This window comes from Apium graveolens, chromosome 6, assembly GCF_009905375.1.
Source record: "Apium graveolens cultivar Ventura chromosome 6, ASM990537v1, whole genome shotgun sequence".
Classification (NCBI taxonomy): Eukaryota; Viridiplantae; Streptophyta; class Magnoliopsida; order Apiales; family Apiaceae; genus Apium; species Apium graveolens.
This window is the reverse complement of record NC_133652.1, coordinates 163312779-163319730: the sequence shown is the minus strand read 5'-3', so window position 1 is coordinate 163319730 and position 6952 is coordinate 163312779. Positions and strand designations below refer to the sequence as shown.

Here is a 6952-nt window from a genome sequence, read left to right as displayed (position 1 = left end):
TCATCCGGCTATTCAAGCTAACACCTTTGAAATCAAGCCGGGCACTATTCAGATGGTGCAGAATTCTGTTTCTTTTAGAGGAGCGGCAACTGAAGACCCCAATATGCACATAAGGAATTTTGTCGAGATCTGCAGCACTTTTAAGTATAATGGCGTGACTGATGAGGCTATCAAATTGAGGCTTTTCCCATTCTCACTGAGGGATAAGGCTAAAGACTGGTTACATTCTGAACCAGCTGGGTCCATCACTACGTGGCAAGATCTTGCGCAAAAGTTTCTGGTGAAGTTTTATCCAATGGCAAAGACTGCTGCTATGAGGAGTGCTCTTACTCAGTTTGCGCAGCAACCTACAGAATCTATGTGCAAGGCTTGGGAACGCTACAAGGAAATGTTGAGAAAATGTCCACATCATGGAATGCCGGATTGGATGGTAATCACTGGTTTTTATAATGGTTTGGGGGCCCAATCTCGGCCCATGCTCGATGCAGCAGCTGGAGGCGCCTTATAGGCTAAAAGCTATACTGAGGCGTATAATCTTATCGAGACGATGGCTGCAAATGAGCATCAAAACCCAACTCAGAGGATGACGTCAGGCAAGGTAGCAGGTATTCTGGAAGTTGATGCAGCCACCGCTATTGCAGCCCAGCTCCAAGCGCTATCAATGAAGGTTGATTCTTTGGCTACGTATGGAGTTAATCAAATAGCTATGGTTTGTGAGCTTTGTGCAGGTTCTCATGCTACGGATCAGTGTTCTCTTGTCAATGAATCTGTTCAGTATGTGAATAATTATCAGTGACAACAGCAGCCTGTGCCAGCGACCTATCATCCTAACAACAGAAATCATCCAAATTTCAGCTGGGGGAATAATCAAAATGTTATTCAGCCAACATATCAGCAAGGAGTAAGTAAACAGTTTAACCCACCTGGATTCCAGCAACCACAGCAGTATGCTACAAGGCAATTATATCCTCAACAGAGAAGTACAGCTACTTAAGCTGTTGTGCAAGAGTCAGGCGGTTTCTATCAAGACCTTGGAAAATCAAATCGGTCAATTAGCCAATGCAGTGCTCAATCGTCAACCTGGCACTCTTCCCAGTGACACGGAAGTACCAGGCAGGAAGGAAGCTAAAGAGCAAGTCAAGGCTATTACCTTAAGGTCTGGAAAAGTAGCTGATGCTGAAAAGGCAAAAGAAGTCGAAGCTGAAGTTAGAGATGAAGAATCTAAGCAAAAGGAGAAAGCGGCGGAACCAAGGAAGACTATTATTGAACACACTCTGCCTGAGGCTAATACAGGGGAGAAACAGCTCTATCCTCCACCACCTTTTCCTAAGAGATTGCAGCAACAAAAGCTGGATAGACAGTTCGGGAAGTTTCTGGAGGTGTTCAAGAAACTTCACATCAATATACCTTTCGCTGAGGCTCTGGAACAAATGCCTAGTTATGCGAAGTTTATGAAGACTATTCTTTCAAGGAAGGTGAAACTGGATGACCTTGAAACCGTTGCTCTCACGGAAGAATGCAGCGCGGTTCTGCAACAAAAGTTACCACCAAAACTGAAAGATCCAGGAAGCTTCACCATTCCTTGCACCATTGGCAATCTAACTTTTGACAAGTGCCTTTGTGATTTAGGAGCAAGCATTAATCTGATGTCGTTGTCGATCTTTAAAAAGCTGAATCTGCCTGATCCAAAACCCACATACATGTCGCTACAATTGGCGGACCGTTCCATTACTTACCCAAGGGGCATAGTTGAGGATGTGCTCGTCAAGGTGGATAAGCTCTTCTTTCCTGCAGATTTTGTTATTCTGGATTTTGAGGAAGATAAGAAGATTCCCATAATCTTGGGGAGGCCTTTCTTGGCTACTGGCCGTACCTTGATAGATGTGCAAAAAGGGGAACTTACTATGCGGGTCCAAGATCAGGATGTGACCTTCAACGTATTCAAGGCAATGAAATTCCCGACAGAAGATGAGGAGTGCTTAAAAGTGGATGTGATTGATTCTGCGGTTACTTCGGAACTCGATCACATGCTAATGACTGATGCATTGGAAAAGGCCTTAGTGGGGGATTTTGACAGCGATGATGAAGATAGCAACGAGCAATTACAATATCTGAACGCTTCTCCATGGAAGCGAAAGCTCGACATACCATTTAAATCTCTTGGTACTTCTGACCTTAAGAATGCTGAAGGGAAGCTCAAACCATCAATAGAGGAAGCACCTACCTTGGAGCTTAAACCATTATCTGAACACTTGAGGTATGCTTTTTTAGGTGATTCATCTACGTTACCTGTTATTATTTCAGCTGACCTTTCAGGTAGTGAGGAAGACAAGCTCTTAAGGATTTTGAGAGAATTCAAATCGGCTATAGGATGGACCATAGCAGACATCAAGGGGATAAGTCCTTCATATTGTATGCATAAAATTCTGTTAGAGGAAGGTAGTAAGCCAACTGTGGAACAGCAGCGAAGACTGAATCCCATCATGAAGGAGGTGGTGAAGAAAGAAATTCTGAAATGGCTAGATGCAGGCATCATTTATCCTATTTCTGACAGCTCGTGGGTGAGCCCCGTGCAATGTGTACCTAAGAAAGGAGGTATCACTGTGGTCGTAAATGAAAAGAATGAGCTCATCCCTACTCGAACAGTTACAGGATGGAGAGTATGCATGGATTATAGGAAATTGAACAAAGCCACAAGGAAGGATCACTTCCCTCTCCCATTCATTGATCAAATGCTTGACAGATTGGCGGGACATGAGTATTTTTGTCTTCTGGATGGTTATTCCGGGTATAATCAGATTTGTATTGCACCAGAGGATCAGGAAAAGACTACCTTCACTTGTCCATTTGGCACATTTGCTTTTCGTAGAGTTTCGTTTGGGTTATGTGGCGCCCCGGCCACCTTTCAGAGATGTATGATGGCTATATTCTCTGACATGATTGGAAATAACGTCGAAGTGTTCATGGATGACTTCTCCGTCTTTGGACACTCATATGATGAATGTTTAAATAATCTGCGCGCCGTACTCAAAAGATGCGTGGAAACTAATTTGGTGCTTAATTGGGAGAAATGTCATTTTATGGTGCGTGAAGGCATTATCCTTGGGCATAAGGTCTCTAGCAAAGGTCTGGAGGTGGACAAGGCCAAGGTGGGAGTCATTGAAAATCTTCCCCCACCTAATTCGGTGAAAGGAATCCGTAGTTTTCTCGATCATGCGGGTTTTTATCGGTAATTCATCAAGGACTTTTCAAAGATATCTAAGCCGTTGTGCAATTTACTTGAGAAAGATGTGCCTTTTAAATTTGATGATGAATGTTTGGCAGCATTCGAGACTCTCAAGGAGAGTTTGATCACGGCACCAGTTATTACAGCACCAGATTGGACAGAACCATTTGAGATGATGTGTGATGCGAGTGATTATGCGGTAGGTGCAGTTCTGGGACAGCGAAAGAAAAATCTCTTCCATGTGGTCTACTATGCGAGTAAGACTTTAAATGGGGCCCAATTGAACTACACCACTACTGAGAAGGAGCTTTTGGCTATAGTCTTTGGCTTTGAGAAATTTCGATCTTATCTGCTTGGTACGAAAGTGACAGTATTCACTGATCATGCAGCTATTCGCTATCTGGTTTCTAAGAAGGATTCGAAGCCGAGACTCATTCGTTGGGTGCTTTTACTTCAAGAATTTGAGTTAGAGATCAAAGATAGAAAAGGTACCGAGAATCAAGTAGCTGACCATCTCTCTAGGTTGGAGAATCCCGATTCTACTTCACAAGATAGGACGTTAATCAATGAATCTTTTCCGGATGAGCAGTTGTTTGTAATTCAGGAGGAAGAACCATGGTTTGCAGATATTGTAAACTATCTTGTCAGCAATATAATGCCTCCTAATTTGACATCCGCTCAAAAGAAGAAGTTTCTGCATGAGGTGAAGTGGTATATGTGGGATGAACCATATTTGTTTAGACAGGGAGCTGACCAGATCATCAGGAGATGTATCCCGTTCTGTGAGACGGAGGGGATATTATGAGACTGCCATTCCACGGTTTATGGTGGACACTATGGAGGTGAGAAGACGGCAGCTCGTATTCTGCAAGCAGGTTTTTTCTGGCCTACTTTGTTCAAGGATGCTCATCAGTTTGTTTTAAGGTGTGATCGTTGCCAAAGAGTGGGAAATTTGTCAAGGAAGGATGAGATGCCATTAAATGTGATGCTTGAAGTCGAGGTCTTTGATGTATGGGGAATCGATTTCATGGGGCCTTTTATCTCGTCTTGCAATAATCAGTACATCTTGCTGGCAGTCGATTATGTCTCAAAATGGGTCGAAGTTAAAGCTTTACCGACAAATGATGCAAAGGCAGTGCTAAATTTTCTTAATAAGCAAATTTTCACAAGGTTTGGAACGCCTCGGGTAATCATAAGTGATGAAGGATCGCATTTTTGCAACCGTAAGTTCACTTCTATGATGCGGCATTATAATGTGAATCATCGAGTAGCTACTGCCTATCATCCGCAAACAAATGGTCAAGCGGAAGTGTCTAACAGAGAGATAAAGCGCATTCTAGAGAAGGTTGTTTGTCCGTCAAGGAAGGATTGGTCTTTAAAGCTCGATGAAGCTGTTTGGGATTACAGAACAGCATACAAAACTCCACTTGGGATGTCACCGTTTCAGTTGGTGTACGGTAAGGGATGTCATCTACCGGCGGAGCTTGAGCATAAGGCCTACTGGGCATTGAAGAAATTGAACATGGATTTAGATGCAGCTGGTAAGAAAAGAATGCTTCACCTAAATGAACTTGATGAATTTCGACTGCAAGCGTACGAGAATAACAAAATGTATAAGGAAAAGGTGAAGAGGTGGCACGATAGGAAGCTACATCCTAAGTTATTTGTGCCAGGGCAACAAGTTCTGTTATTCAACTCTCAGCTCCGACTTTTTCCTGGGAAGTTGAAATCAAGGTGGTCTGGACCTTTTATTGTCAAAACTGTGTTTCCACATGGAGCGGTGGAAATTTTTGAGAATGATTCGGACCAAGCATTCAAGGTAAACGGTCAGCGGTTGAAACACTACTATGGGGACATGGCAAACCGAGAGGTGGTTAGTGCCATTTTGTTGACTACGTGAGAAAGGTACGGAACGTCAAGCTAATGACGAAAAAGAAGCGCTGCGTGGGAGGCAACCCATGAATTGTTGTTACAGGAACCCTTAGAAGTTAATAACCTATCCAAAAACACAAAAAAATCAGAAAACAGGGGCTGAAAAAAAAAATTCCAGAGACCCTCTGCGCGCCCGTGTAGCTATGCTGAGCGGCCGCGCAGCTTGCTGCGCGCCCGCGCAGAAATGCTGAGCGGCCGCGCAGGGGTCGAGTTCCAGAAATTTTTTTTGCAGTTCAGAAAAACCCATCACAGCCCATAAACCCACGAATTCTTTTCCCATTACCCCATGATTTTATCCCTCAACCCCACTCCTAATCTAATTTAACCTACTCCACACCCTATATATACATACACCTATCCTACATATCTCCCACAAACTTCCTACACTTAAACCCTCTCATAAACATCAAAAATCAGTTCTTACACACTTTTATTCACAAATCAATGGCACCCAAGAGAGCACGCACTATTGACAGCAGCAGCACAGTTCCTACTGCTGATTCATCAAGGGGTACTGCTGCAAGGCCTCGGTTAACTGACAGAGCTGCGGAGGAGGAGTACACTAGGCTGTTGGGGAAGCCGATTCTGAAGGAGAGGGGGTTTTTACCATCAGGGAGGGATGGTGAATTGTTGCCCATGATTGCAGAGAAGGGGTGGATAGCTTTTTGTGAGTCACCCGAAGCAGTACCGATGAGTGTGGTTCGCGAGTTCTACGCAAACGCGAAGGCTGAAAAGAATGGGTTTTCTGTAGTTCGTGGGCTGACGGTTGATTATCATCCTGCGGCGATTCACCGTGTGATTGGACAGCGAGAGAGGAAGCCCGAGGAGGAGAACTGGAATGAAAAGACTGCTGAGGACTTTGACTTGGATTTGATTTGTGCGACTCTCTGTCGACCGGGCACAGTTTGGAACCGCAGTCCAGCCAATAATGAGTATCGTCACTTTCCGGCGATCGCCATGAACAGGTATGCCCGTGCATGGAATGCATTTATATGTGCTAATATTTTGCCTTCTTCAATGCACACGAGGTCACAGTTGAGAGAGCATAGCTGTTGTGGGGAATTCTGAATGAGGAATACTATGTGGACCTTGGTGAGTTTATCTACCAAGGAATTCTGAAGTTTTTGAGGGGAGCAAAGCATATGAACATCCCTTATGCATCCACGGTTACAAAGCTATGCCGAGCAGTAGGAGTGAACTGGCCGGCTCATGAGCAGTTGCAGTTGCCAGCAGCTCCGATAGATTCTGGCACTCTGAATGGGATGCAGGAGTGGACCGGTGGTGAGCCTGAAGAGCATGGGCTGGGTTATCGTCTTCCAGGAGGGCGTCCAGCACGAGGTGCTACTATGGCCAGGCCAGGGCGTGGTGAGGCTAGTTCTTCGAGAGCTCAGGAGGGTGCTGGGATGGGTGATGCCCAGTATAGGAGGCTTTCACGGCGGATGGATGCCATGTATGAGACGCAGAGCAGGTTTGCTCAGGAGCTCACCCTTGCGTTAGGGACTGCTTTTCGAGGCCTTGGAGCTGATATCCAGTGGCCAGTTTTTGGTGAGGACTCTGCATACCCGCCGCCTGATACTCCACCCACTGAGGGTGATGATGATGATGACTCCGAGTAGGTATACCCTGTGTTCCTTTCTACTACCTTCACTGGGGACAGTGAAGATTTTAAGTTTGGGGGTGGTAGTTAAGGAATATTTTGTGTGTGTCATATAGCTGCATATTCATGAGAGTTAGTTCATATAGTTGCATAATTTTTGCCATATAGTTTTTTTTATATAGCTTTATTTGTTTGTC

The 6952-nt window shown here is 44.6% G+C and overlaps 1 non-coding gene across 1 annotated transcript; it reads right to left on the bottom strand.

The window, feature by feature from the left end:
- Window positions 1–310: 310 nt before the first annotated feature.
- LOC141669732 (small nucleolar RNA R71) lies at window positions 311–417 on the bottom strand. The gene has a single exon (XR_012553996.1). It is a non-coding gene; the product is annotated as a small nucleolar RNA R71 (small nucleolar RNA).
- Window positions 418–6952: the final 6535 nt, after the last annotated feature.